The 14,270-nt window shown below is 45.2% G+C and overlaps 1 pseudogene; it reads left to right on the plus strand.

The window, feature by feature from the left end:
* On the plus strand, positions 1 to 13,379 carry LOC144953593 (uncharacterized; annotated as a pseudogene).
* The last annotated feature ends 891 nt before the right edge of the window (positions 13,380 to 14,270 follow it).

Here is a 14,270-nt window from a genome sequence, read left to right on the forward strand (position 1 = left end):
ATGTGCAGTGTATGTGGGAAGGCATTTTCAGGTTCACCTGCTCTTAAAAATCACCAGAGAACACAGGCATCAGAAGATCCCCAAGGATTGCATCCAGTGAAACGTCGTACTCAAATTGTAAATGTTGTGGTTTCATGCTTCAACACACCGGTGGGCTAATGCAGTGAACTATTTGTCTTTTGTCAACGTGACACTTTTTTACTGATTGGCCATGTCGGGTGGTGGAGGGTTACGACATTTATAAATTACGCGATCTAAACCCAGAAATGTTGATTATGAATAATATTGGTCGTGAAAGCCTACGTGTTAAACTGTGAAGGTATTAATAAAGGTGCCCCCTTAGAAACCTTGTCTCCCGCAATGATGACACTACAACTTTTGTTAGGAGTGGGATGAAGAAAGAACCCACCTATAGTGTCATTGGAGGATGGGAATGGCGAAACATTCATCTCTCCGGCAGCCACGGGAACCCGGTTACGAAGCCCATTGGCGGAGAGAGCGGCTGCGGATCGGCGGAAGAGTGGCGGAAAATTGGCGAGAGAGGAGCCCGATCCTCCGCGGTCATGCACCGAGCATGCGGCATGGCCGAGGACCACCGTGTTGAGGGGAGCGCGGGGAAGCGCGGGAGTCGCTCCACAACCAGCGGCGTGTAAAGGAGTCGCGAGGGGACCCTGACGGCAATCCCCGTCTCTGAGATAGCGGAGGAGCCTGGGCCGGAGACCGCGCATGTGGTGGGTGCCATTTTGCCCGTGGAGGGCTTGGCATGGCTGGTGGGTGCTATTTTGCGAAGAGCGCGGGACAGCGCTGGAGGGGCGCTGGAGTTAATGGCGCTGCAAGGGGATATTTTTGGCCTCCCGTGCGATGCCCGCACGAGATTTCTCCAGTAGAAGCGAGGGGAAGCCGAGACACCCTTCACTTTCCGGGAGGCGCTGCTGGTGCTGGGGCAGACCGCGTACCCCCAGACGGGTGAGATGGCGCTCGACTCCTTGGTGGTGGAAAGACTGGTGGCGCGGGAGTCGGGGATCGTCCTGCCCTACAGAGGAAGGCTTGGGGATCACGTCCTTGAAGGTGGCCTGGGAAATTCAGGGCCACGAGGCCTGCCAGCATTGGCCCAAAGTGGAGGCTTGGCCGTGGCGGGAGGAGGACATGGTGGCTGTGGTGTGCGGCCTGGGGACGCACGGGAGAAGTCCCCCGCGGGTGGGTTGGCAACCGGGGAAGCCCCCTCCGCCCTGGGGTCCCACGGCCAAATGTTTCAGGTGTGGTCAGCTGAGCCACATCGCCATAGAATGCCGGGGTGTCAGCAGGGTGCCGCCACCGTAGCACTCCGACCTGCCGGTAACATTTTCTCAAGCTCCATGATGTTTTCCGTGACTGCCGTGTGCAAAGTGTCAGGGGCTGGATCTGATTAGATGCTACTGCAGATTTCAGGGATGGGCCGTGCCCTTAGGCCATTGTTTTTTTGTTCCCATTCCTCGGAATCCCATGGAGTGCAAACCGCTGCCAAGGCGGGGGTGACCAGTGTCGAGGGCCGGCTCATGTGAGCTATGTTCTGGTAAAGGCGGACTCTCCCTTGTAAGGTGGGATTCGGGGGGGTTGTGTATATTGTTTGGCTTGTGTTATCGGTTCTCGTGGGGGGGGGGCCGTCACGGTTATGTGGTCCCTGATGGGGTTCTTGCCCATGCCGCAGTTGCGCTGCGTGTTGGCGGTTTGTGGGGGGTTGCCGCGGGTTGTTCTTTTTGTTGGCGGTCCGCGGGGGGCGCCGGGGTTGCGCTACGTGGTTATGGTTCGCGGGAGATGCTGCGGTTGTGCTGTATGGTCGCGGGAAGTGTTGCAACCAAGGTTTTTTTTTTGGGGTAAATTGTTTTTTCGTGTTGGTGGTGTTCCTCGGGGTTTGGGTTGCTCTGCCTGTCCACCGGTTGCAGTTGCAACGGCAACAGCGGTGGACAAACAGTACACACGCCGGTGAGCATTTACACGATTGTGTCGACAGGGCGGAGGAACTGGGGCAAGCGTCATGGAAGACCCTATCTGGAAGCCCCTGGAGCCTGCTAGAGGGTTCAAGAAGAAAGGCGCGACCAGGGCGGAGCCAGGCCACGCTGGGTACAATTAAAGCAGCTGAGAGCGGGAGCTCAGCGCTGCCGGTTCTGGCAGTGGGCTCGTATCGTAGTTGCTGTCATCTTCGCTAGATATTGTGCGGCTGGATAGTTGTTGGTTATCTCGGTCAGCGCCATTGGTGTTACACCGTCAGGGTTGTATTTAGGTTAGGCTAGACGACTAGAGAGAGCGCATTTATATTTACGTAATAAAGGACTCTTAGGCGATGTAGGTCTCCGTCTGTCCTTTATTGGGTTCTTGTCTCGCACCCCGCGATATCCCCGGTCGGACCCGCACCTCTTCCCTCGCGTGCCCCGCACGCCGTTCGAGTCCTGCGCTCTCTCTGCAGCCACACCGCTGCCCGTGTGCTCCCGCACACTCTGCAGCCACTCCGCTGCTCCACGTACACCGCTGGCCGACGGTGCCGTGACTCCAACCACGTGGCAAATGGTGCCACTCCTCCGCCAGCACGCCGCGTGGCTTCTATCTTCACTCTCGACTCCCGATCCCCTTCCGGCTCTCACCCTATATCCTCCTCCTCACGTGACCCTGACTCCTCCTCCTCACGTGACCCTGACTCCGCCCCCACTCACCCCGACGATCAGGCTCCCCCTCCCCTATACTCCGGCCCGCGTGAGTGGTGCGGAGGCAGCGCCCACCCTGTCCTTGCTCGCATTACATTTACGCGATCTAACCCAAAAAAAATGTTATGGATGATATTGGTCGCGAAAGCCTACGTGTTAAACTTGCTTAATTGCCTCAGCAATTCGGAGTTTTGTATCATATCTCATCACAAACACTCGAAGAGCACCCCTAAGTGGCAACTGCCTCTGTGTGGCATAAGGTGGCCCAGCACTAGCCTGCATGTGGACATGAGTCTGTCAGTCAGGGGTGATAATTAATGTGTAATCTCAGTTGTGCATTTTCTGGATAATATTTGGAATTTCCCAAATTTGTACAATGACACCAACATGCAAATACCTATGTGTTTTGAATGACACAATAGTATTTTTACATCCACTCTTTAAGCAGACGGTGCATATTTTGGTTGAGGTTACTGGAGTAGCCAGGGGCGCCTGTCGGATTTGAACCTTGAACCTCTGCAATAAATAGAGAATGCGCTACCACTTGGCTTCCCTCAACCTGAGTGTAGGCATGCCAACCAATGTTTCTAACCAGCGCAGATGTTCCATTTAGAGGGGTCCACGTTTCACATGCCTAGAGAACGGAGGGCATGACTGTTGCCGAGAAGACCCGGTGCTTCATGTGGAGCGACAGGCCAGGTAGCTTCCACACAGCATTGTAGAGCTGATGAAAAGATAATGCCGCCGACTGATTCGGACCACCCAAACACTGTACACATACGCAGTGTAGACGTATTGTGTACACACAATGTATTTACAGCGTACACATAGTCTGCACATGCACTTTATACACTATACACAAACACACTAACAAAAACGACTGCCATTCGCCAATACGTGGTGGTGACGTCACCATGGCGCTTGTGCCAAGCTATGTGCACGTTAAGGCCACGTGTAGTGTCGAACTCCCACCGGCAGGAGGTTACAGGGCAGACTCAGGTGCCATGGTTCAACTGAAATGACTGGCCGATGCACCACCTGTGCCTCCTAGTGTGCTAACAGTGTACACAAACACGGTGTGTGCGCGCACACCGTGTGTGTGTACACAGTTTGTATACAGGGGCCGTCCATAAATGACGTTACGCGATTTTGGACGCTTTTGACCCCCCCCCCCCGTCGTCACACGACGTCACAAAAAGTCAGACACCCCCACCCTCAAATATGACGTCACAAAGGTCTGCCCACCCCCCAAAAAAACATGCTTCAAATCGCTTTAAACTATTGTCATTGCAGTGCGTATTTAATGTGGCGCTACACTCTGATGTTGTAATAGAAAGCATTTATTAAAAGTCTATTTAATGAAGTCGAACGTGTTGTCTATATTTATTTAAGTTGCGCATTTTGATGTGACGTCACATTTATCACACCCCCCCCCCATCGTCACAAATCGTCACAAATGTCTGACCGTCCCCTCCCCAGTTGCGTGACGTCATTTATGGACGGCCCCACACACTGTTCACACAGTTTGTACACACACACACTGTATACACAGTTTGTACACACAATGTTCACGTTGTTGAGCTCGCGCACCCAAAGGGTCAATGTTCAATAGATGGATCAATGGAATCTTAATAAACTTAAACTCTAACCCCGCTCTCTGACGTCACCACTGCATTACCTCATCGGCGTGAGGGGGAGGTTTACCCCGCTAGTGACGTCATGTAACCTGCTGCCGCGTGACGTCACGAGACACCAGGAAGCTGCCGGTCTCCGCGCGCGCGCTCACTGAGATCCGAGGTGAGAAGTTCACATCGTGGTTGTTGTTGTCGTGGTGGTTGTTGTTGTTGTTTACCCAGGTAGAGCCTCGCTCCTCTCGTAGGGATATCAATTGAGTAGCAGCGAGGATGGAATCGATGTCCAGGTTGGAACATTACAACGCGGGGCCTACCCATGCGGGGCCTTGCCTCCTGCCCTCGCCTGATTGGATTTGCTTTAATTCTCTGCTTAAGTTTAATTTGTCTTCATCTGGCTCACTACTTTGAAACTTTGTTTCTTTTAAATATTTCTACAGTTTTTTTTATCTTACCAGGTCAAGCCCACTTCAGCTGCTATACCGCTCTTGTTTTCAGAAGCGACCTGCCCACAACAAAGTGTAGCTATACTACACTTTGTGTAGCTATACTAACTCTATAGCAGTGTGTAGTGGCTGTAGTCGTAGCTATGCTAACTCTATAGCAGTGTGTACTGGCTGTAGTAGTAGCTATACTAACTCTAAAGCAGTGTGTACTGGCTGTAGTAGTAAGGTAGAACCCATTGGGGTACCCTCATTTTGTTTGTGGAATGTACCATTCCAGGTGAAGTAAGTGTTGGTAAGGCAGTGCCTTACCAAAGTTGGTACATCTGGGTTCAGTCACTGTTGGACCAAGTCTTCAATGATTGCAATGGTGTCAGGTACATGTACCTTGGTGAACAGGGAGTCTACATCGAAACTGACAAGCAAATCATCGGGAGACAGTGAGATGTCCTTGATTAGTGAAACCAAGTGAGCTGAGTTAAATACAGCTGAGGTGGTCGTGCCCGTGAAAGGAAGCAGGGTCTCAGACAGAAATCTGGCCAGTTTGTAGGTGGGTGAGTTAACGGTGAAGACGATAGGACGGAGCAGGGTACCTACTTTGTGGATTTTTGTAAGGCCATAAATCTTGGGTGGTCTAGCAGCCGAAGGTTTTAGAAAGAGCTGCTTGGTCGGTTCGATTAGCGAAGTCGAATTAGTGATGATATTGTTGGTTTTCTTAGCTAGGCGGTTGGTGGGATCTCTATTGATTTTGGTATAGCTACCATCATTAAGAAGGTCCTAAATTTTGTTGTTGTAAGTGGTTCTATCCATGATGACAGTGGCATTGCCTTTGTCGCCTGAGAGGATGACAATGTCATCTCTCTTTTTTAATTGAGTGAGTTCAAAACGCTCGTCCTTGCTGATGTTGCTAACGGGTTTCTTCGCGTTTTTGAGGATTGCAGCGATTTCAGATCTTGCAATGTCTGCCAGGATGTGTCCCAAACCTTTGAGGGCTATGTCGACCTGGGCAATGATATCACACACTGGGATGTGTTTAGGGGAGACTGTGAAATTCAACCCTTTAGCTATTACCGATTTTCGGCTGTCGGAAATTGGGCTGTTACTCTGATTGATAAAAATCTTGTTAACATGTGACTTTTTAATGTGTGGCTTGGGCTTCTTTTTTGACAGGAGGTTTAATTTAGCAATAAAGTTAACTTTACATTTAGTTGACATTGAAGTAGCTGAATAAACTATCATGTTATCTATATGGTCCCAATCAGTTTTTATGACATTTTATCTGTTAATGCTAAGTGTGATTGTAAGAGAGTCTTGTCTAAATTATCAAGTTAAAATTGGAGCAATCTTATTCTCTCTGAGATTAGAGCTAGGCTGTCCCTAAACATAGTCTACAATATAGACTGCCAGTACACTTAACTCCGATTAAGAACCAGGCCTACATTAGTGTTTCTTTTTATTTTTACTATTTCGATTTTAATTAACTTATTTTTTGATTAAGATTTTTCTATCAACGTGACTGTACCGAAAGAACCAAGAATATAGTACTTAACAGTGCTCTGATAAGGCCTAGTCCCATGCAGGGCCCCCGGCCTCGCGCATGCGCAGATGTGTGCTTTGGCGCGCGCTCAGCGTAGTAATATAATCATTAATAGTACTAAATTGTTATACCATGGGACCTCCTTCGCCTTTTGGCGTCCTCTGGTCTAACACTGTTTGAGACTAGGCTCGAAAGAAAGCTGTCTCTGGTGTAGACCAATCAGTTTCAAGGACATTGCATATAGTATCCGTGATTTTTTTAGCATTTTGACTGCAAATATTGTGGTTAATGCAGATATGAATCCTTGTAAAAAGGTTTCAGTTTTGTTGCCAGAAAAAAAGGTAGAACAACCCTATTATTATTATTATATTTTGGTACTGGCAAAGGAGGTCTAATGATGTAGATGCTTACCCCGAGCCCTCATTACTTTGATAGTGCATTGTCTTTGAGCTGTACGTCTTTTGGCGTCATCTGGTCTAGCACCAATTGAGACGAGGCTCTAAAGAAAGCTGTCTCTGGTGTGGACCAATCAATTTCAAGGACAATTAATATATTATCAGTGTTTTTTTGTTTGCATTTTGACTGCAAGTATTGTGGTTAATGCACGCATGGCTCCTTGTAAAAAGGTTTCAGTTTTGTTGCCAGAAAAAAGGGGAACTCTATTATTATGACAATGCATATACTATCAGAGCATGTTTTTTTTTGCATTTTGACCACAAATATATGTGGTTAATTGCAAAGGTTTCAGTTTGGTGTTTTAACTTCTTAACACCAGTTTTGTTGCCAGAAAAAAAATAGGAAAACCTATTCTCATACTAAATTGTTAATTTAACTACTTTAAAGTTGACGGACGCAAAATACGATTAGCGCTGGCTCACCACGGGGCTTATCGCATGGTACCCGGGTACTTTTTTTAAACAAAACTCCACGGTTCGTGAGTCAAATCCGTCACAAGTTTCGTATACAGACAGACGGACAGAAAAACAGACAAAAATTACTTGTATAGGTAAGATGTTAATGATCCATGTGAAATGCATGTGTATTTAAGAGTTTATCTTTGTGGGGAGCTGTAGCGCAGTTATTTCACTGCATTATAAACTCTACAATTAGTTTGATTATTGCCAACGGCAAACATGATTGATAACACTGCGTAACAAAAAAAAATTGTCCCTGCATAGTAAGTGTTATTTTCTAATTGCTTATGCCTCAAAAGTACAGAAAATGGCTATTATTCCCCACAAACTTTGCTTTTGTGACCAGGACAGTGATATTTTGAAATTTACCTATTTTCAATGAGAAAATGTGTGCATTTGTGTCATTGCTTAACATAAAGTCCTGGTCACAAAAGGAAAGTGTGTGGGCATAACCAATAAAAAAAATCGCACTAGCCATCCATGAGGCAAAAATCGTGTTACATAGTGTAAGTGAAAACTGAACTTATTGTGGGCCTTGCTATGTTGATTCATCTTGAATTAATTACATGGTGAAGTGTGAGGAAGCATTAATACTGAGCAGATGAAGGTGGCCAGGCATGGTTCTGGACACACCACCTTTGTACCATGCCGGTGTGTGACAGTGTCAAGTTTGTATTTGCAGTAAAGTATATTAACTTTTGAACATGTAGGTTAAATCAAAACAATAGTTTAATTTAGTTTTCCTCTGGGACTTTTTGTAAGAATGGAAACAGGAAAATATCTCAGCACATATGCAGCTGAAGTTAGATCTGTTCATCCGAGCATTCAAGCAAATCTGAGCCTGGCTTCCACCTCGAAGTTTCGATTGAACTATTCTTTGGTTCTTTCGGTTAAGTCACGTCTAAAAATAAAATAATAAATTAAAATAATAGCGACGTTTCGATTGCAACACAAGCAATCATCATCAGGCATAAAAGAAATAGCAACAAAAATCTAACTAGAAAACTATAGACAGACATACAAGCAGACAGACATCACAAGGACACAGAGAGAGGACACATATCGGCACAGAGAGAGGGGTCGTTTCTGTGACGGTCCCTTAAATATAGAGAGGGGGGGCGGGGACGGAGAGAGGGAGGGGGCAGAGAAAATTAGCATATCAATGAGTGGACGGCAACGTGTTGCTGCTGCGCAAGTAAGATGACGACGTGGCACGGCACGCAAGCTTGAAAATTAGGAGAAAGGCACACTAAAATTAAATAACCTCACAAAATATCGAAATGTGATGTAATGCAACACAGAGAGTCGGTCAACACACAATTAACGCATAGCCTGGTTGATTACGTATTTCAAAGATTGCTAAGTTAGAATTTAAGTGTGAAAATTCCAAAGAGAGGACACAGGCAGAGAGAACAAATAGCCAGAGAGAGAAAAAAGATAAGCTTAAAACTTCCCCGTAGAAGTGGTTCAATCTTAATTTTTGGAGCTTTCGTGACTGCAGGAATTATTATTTGGTTCTTTCGGTTAAGTCACGTCTAAAGATAAAATAATAAAATAATAAATTAAAATAATAGCGACGTTTATTAATTTATTATTTTATCTTTAGACGTGACTTAACCAAAAGAACCAAAGAATAATTCCTGCAGTCACGAAAGCTCCAAAAATTAAGATTGAACCACTTCTACGGGGAAGTTAAGCTTATCTTTTTTCTCTCTCTGGCTATTTGTTCTCTCTGCCTGTGTCCTCTCTTTGGAATTTTCACACTTAAATTCTAACTTAGCAATCTTTGAAATACGTAATCAACCAGGCTATGCGTTAATTGTGTGTTGACCGACTCTCTGTGTTGCATTACATCACATTTCGATATTTTGCGAGGTTATTTAATTTTAGTGTGCCTTTCTCCTAATTTTCAAGCTTGCGTGCCGTGCCACGTCGTCATCTTACTTGCGCAGCAGCAACATGTTGCCGTTCACTCACTGATATGCTAATTTTCTCTGCCCCCTCCCTCTCTCCGTCCCCGCCCCCCCCCTCTCTATATTTAAGGGACCGTCACAGAAACGACCCCTCTCTCTGTGCCGATATGTGTCCTCTCTCTGTGTCCTTGTGATGTCTGTCTGCTTGTATGTCTGTCTATAGTTTTCTAGTTAGATTTTTGTTGCTATTTCTTTTATGCCTGATGATGATTGCTTGTGTTGCAATCGAAACGTCGCTATTTTTTTAATTTATTATTTTATCTTTAGACGTGACTTAACCGAAAGAACCAAAGAATAATTCCTGCAGTCACGAAAGCTCCAAAAATTAAGATTTCGATTGAACATTAATTTATGTATAATTGTTTTTTTACCCTTCTATCTGGCAATAAAACTGACGCATTTTTACAAGGAGCCATGTTTGTATACACCGCAATACCTGCAGTCATAATACAAACAAAAGACATAACTATGATAATGTGCACTGTCCTTGAAGTTGATTGGTCCACACCCGAGACAGCTTTCCTTAGAGCCTAGTCTCACATGGGTTGGACCAGATGATGCAAAAAGGCGCACAACTCAAAGACAATGCACCATCAGAGTATGAGAGCTCGGGGCAAGCATCTACACTATGGGAACCTCATTTGCCATGATAATTGGTTTAATACACCTATCTGGCAACAAAACTGACACCTTTTTACAAGGAGTCATGTTTGTATAGACCGCAATACCTGCAGTCATAATACAAACAAAAGACATAACTCTGATAATGTGCACTGTCCTTGAAGTTGATTGGTCCACACCCGAGACAGCTTTCCTTAGAGCCTAGTCTCATATGGGTTGGACCAGATGACGCAAAAAGGCGCACAACTCAAAGACAATGCACCATCAGAGTATGAGAGCTCGGGGAAAGCATCTACACTATGGGAACCTTATTTGCCAGTAAAAATATGACAATTGCTTTTTTACCCTTCTATCTGGCAATAAAACTAACACCTTTTTACAAGGAGTCATGTTTGTATAGACCGCATTACCTGCAGTCATAATACAAACAAAAGACATAACTCTGAGGTTCCCATAGTGTAGATGCTTGCTCCGAGCTCTCATACTCTGATGGTGCATTGTCTTTGAGTTGTGTGCCTTTTTGCGTCATCTGGTCTAACCCATGTGACTAGGCTCTAAGGAAAGCTGTCTCGGGTGTGGACCAATCAACTTCAAGGACAGTGCACATTATCAGAGTTATGTCCTTTGTTTGTATTATGACTGCAGGTATTGCGGTCTATACAAACATGACTCCTTGTAAAAAGGTGTCAGTTATGTTGCCAGATAGAAGGGTAAAAAACAATTATCACATTTTTACTGGCAAATCAGGTTCCCATAGTGTAGATGCTTGCCCCGAGCTCTCATACTCTGATGGTGCATTGTCTTTGAGTTGTGTGCCTTTTTGCGTCATCTGGTCCAACCCAGGTGAGACTAGGCTCTAAGGAAAGCTGTCTCGGGTGTGGACCAATCAACTTCAAGGACAGTGCACATCAGAGTTATGTCTTTTGTTTGTATTATGACTGCAGGTATTGCGGTCTATACAAACATGACTCCTTGTAAAAAGGTGTCAGTTTTGTTGCCAGATAGAAGGGTAAAAAAACAACTGGCAAATGAGGTTCCCATAGTTATTAATTTATGTATTTCTGCATAATACAAATAGTATTATTTTCAACACACTTTGCTATTATAGCTGAATTTTTCTTAAATATTCCTTTCATAGCTAGACAGCCGAAATTGTGTGCTTTGAGTTTTGGGTAAACATTCATTTTGAAGATACTAGAGCATCCAGGCATATTTATGACCATTGGCCCTCTCATTGTGTACCTTAACAGCCCGCGTGATGAATTGGGGAATTATTTTCACTATATCATGAATATATGAATAAGTTTAGATATGAAAGTCATATGTGACTGTGTATATATGCATTCTTCTGTGCCTTGATACTGATGTAGATGGTGTGGATATGTTTTTCTGTCTGCAGCTGACGCTTCATCTGACTCTTCCTCAGCAGAATTGGTCTGATGGAGCAAAGGGACTCGGCGCAGCTCGGTACAAGAAGGAAACAATGCGACCAGCATGCAAACAGCAAGGATCGTAGGGGAGTTTGACACAGCACCAGAGAACTCACACAGGAGAGAAACCATTCAAGTGCACTGTGTGTGACAAGGCATATGCACAGTCATCAACTCTTCAGATCCACCAGAGAACACACACGGAAGAGAAACTTTTCAAGTGCAGTTTGTGTGTAAAGGTATTTTCAGGTTCATCTCCTCTGAAACGACACCAGATAACACACAGGGGAGAGAACCCCTTCAGGTGCCTTTTGTGCGATAAAGCATTTGCAAAGTCATATCTTCAAAAACACCAAAGAACACACATGGGAGAGAAACCCTTCAAGTGCAGTGTGTCTGAGAAGGCATTTGCAAAGTCATCAAATCTTCAGAACCACCAGAGAACACACACAGGAGAGAAACCCTTCAGGTGCACTATGTTTGAAAAGGCTTTTACAGAATCATCAATTCTTCATGACCACCAGAGAATGCACACATGAGAGAAACCCTTCAAGTGCACTGTTTGTGAGAAGGCATTTGCAAAGTCATCAAATCTTAAAAAACACCAAAAAACACACATGGGAGAGAAACCCTTCAGGTGCACTGTGTGATAAGGCATTTACAGAGTCATCACATCTTAAAATACACCAGAGAACGCACACAGGAGAGAAACCCTTAAAGTGCAATGTCTGTGGAAGCGCATTTGCAACGTCATCACATCTTCAGAGCCACCAAAGAACACACACAGGAGATAAACCCTTCAAGTGCACTGTGTGAGAAGACATTTACAGAGTCATCACATCTTAAAATACACCAGAGAACGCACACAGGGGAGAAACCCTTCAAGTGCACTGTGTGAGAAGGCATTTTCAGATTCATCACTTCTTAAAATACACCAGAGAATACACACAGGGGAGAAACCCTTCAAGTGCACTGTGTGTGAGAAGGCATTTGCAAAGTCATCACATCTTCAGAGTCACCAGAGAACGCACACAGGGGAGAAATCCTTCAAGTGCACTGTGTGTGAGAAGGCATTTGCAAATTCATCACATCTTCAAAGACATCAGAGAATGCACACAGGGGAGAAACCCTTCAAGTGCGCTCTCTGTGAGAAGGCATTTGCATGGGCATCAGATTTTCATCGACACCAGAGAACATACAGGTATCAGAAGATCCCCAAGGAGTGTCGTCTGAAATCGACTTGTGAAAGTCAAAGTGCTGCAATGAGCCCATCCCTCCTGAAAAAAGAACCAGAAGTACATTCCAGCTTGGACACTATGAAATGTATCAAGGTGAAATGTGAAGAGGCGATAGTGAAGAGCGAAGAAGTGAAGGTAAAATGTGAAGGTGAAGAGCGAAGATGTGAAGGTAAAATGTGAGGATGAAGATTCAACTCCAAAATCGTACCTTCACATCGATGGAGGCAACGTGAAGCAGGAGGAGAATTCTGACTGAGGCAGAGCGAGGCAACTCTCAGCAGTTTGTGGAAGTTGAGGTGTGGGTGGACTTCTTAGACAAAACAAAGTCAAATGGAGACCCGGTAGATGTGTATGCTTGAGACAATGATGCCCCACTAGATTCACCTTTGTCACAGGCCTTTAATGAAAGAATGTGAAGTTGAACCCTCAATTCAGTATTTGCAGACCTGTGGGTTGGGTAGTTCTATATCAATTTATAACATTTTTGACATGCGTTTTTCTGGATTTTTTTGTTCTTCTGTCTCTCACTGTTCAAATAAACCTACCATTAAAATTATAGACTGATCATTTCTTTGTCAGTCAAAAAAAAGTCAAAAGTCACTTTATTGTCAAGTGTGTTACATGCATAACATACAACAGATGAAATTACAGTCCTCTCTCTTGGTCCCACGGTGCAACCAAGCAATTAAAAAATGAATCACAATTAACAGACATAAATAAACAATAAACAATCGGCGATCAACACAAGATAAATAATCAAAAATGTAATAGACTTAAAATAAACAACAGTCAAGAATTATAAAATGTAAAATATTATTTAAATAAAGTATTTAAAGAAATAAGATATTTAAACTGGTGTGGTAGTGCGATGTAGTGCAATGTGCAGTCCAGAGATCAGGATGTACGAGTGAATGTGTGTGTGGGGGTTGGGGTCAGGGGGCAAAGGGGGGAGGGTGGGCTGAGGAGGGGAGTGATGGTAGAGCAGGGAGGGAGTTGAGTCTCCTGACAGCCTGGTGAAAGAAACTGTCTTTGAGCCTGCTGGTCTTGGCCCGAAGACTCCGCAATCTCCTGCCTGACGGCAGCAGGCTGAAGAGGCTGTGAGATGGGTGGGTGGGATCACCTGCAATCTTGATTGCTTTGCTGGTGATGCGGGTGTTATAAATGTCCAGAAGAGGGGGGAGAGAGACACCAATGATCCTCTCAGCTGCTCTCACTATGCGCTGCAGAGTCTTGCGGCAGGACACGGTGCAGGTGCCGTACCACACGGTGATGCAGCTCGTCAAGATGCTCTCAACGGTGCCTCTGTAGAAGGTGTGCATGATGGGGGGCGGGGCTCCTGCTCTTCTCAGTTTGCGGAGAAAGTACAGGCGCTGTTGGGCTTTTTTGGCCAGTGATGCAGTGTTGTGACTCCACGACAGGTCTTCAGACGTACAAAATCAGCAGGGGATCAAATACTTTTTGCCCTCACTGTATATATATGTTTTACTTCCAACCCATGATGAGAGGACGGAATACATGGTGACAGCAAGCACACGCATGCACAACAGGTCACGACTTTAAAGGCCACAGCGCCCCTTTTTGACAGATACTGCAAGTCTGATGCAAAAAATGTTTAACGCTTCCAACCCGTTATGGAATTGTGGGGAACGCTGCCCAAAACGAATACACACAAACAGGGATACAATTGTGTTAAAAGCTTTCTTTTCATCACATAATCTTGCCGGCGAATGTATTAAAGCCCTTAGCCAATTGATGCACATTTGTTAGACAAGCAAGCATACTACCGCACACCATTGTTCCAAGGC

The sequence above is a fragment of the Lampetra fluviatilis genome, chromosome 78, assembly GCF_964198595.1.
Source record: "Lampetra fluviatilis chromosome 78, kcLamFluv1.1, whole genome shotgun sequence".
In the NCBI taxonomy this organism is placed as follows: Eukaryota; Metazoa; Chordata; class Hyperoartia; order Petromyzontiformes; family Petromyzontidae; genus Lampetra; species Lampetra fluviatilis.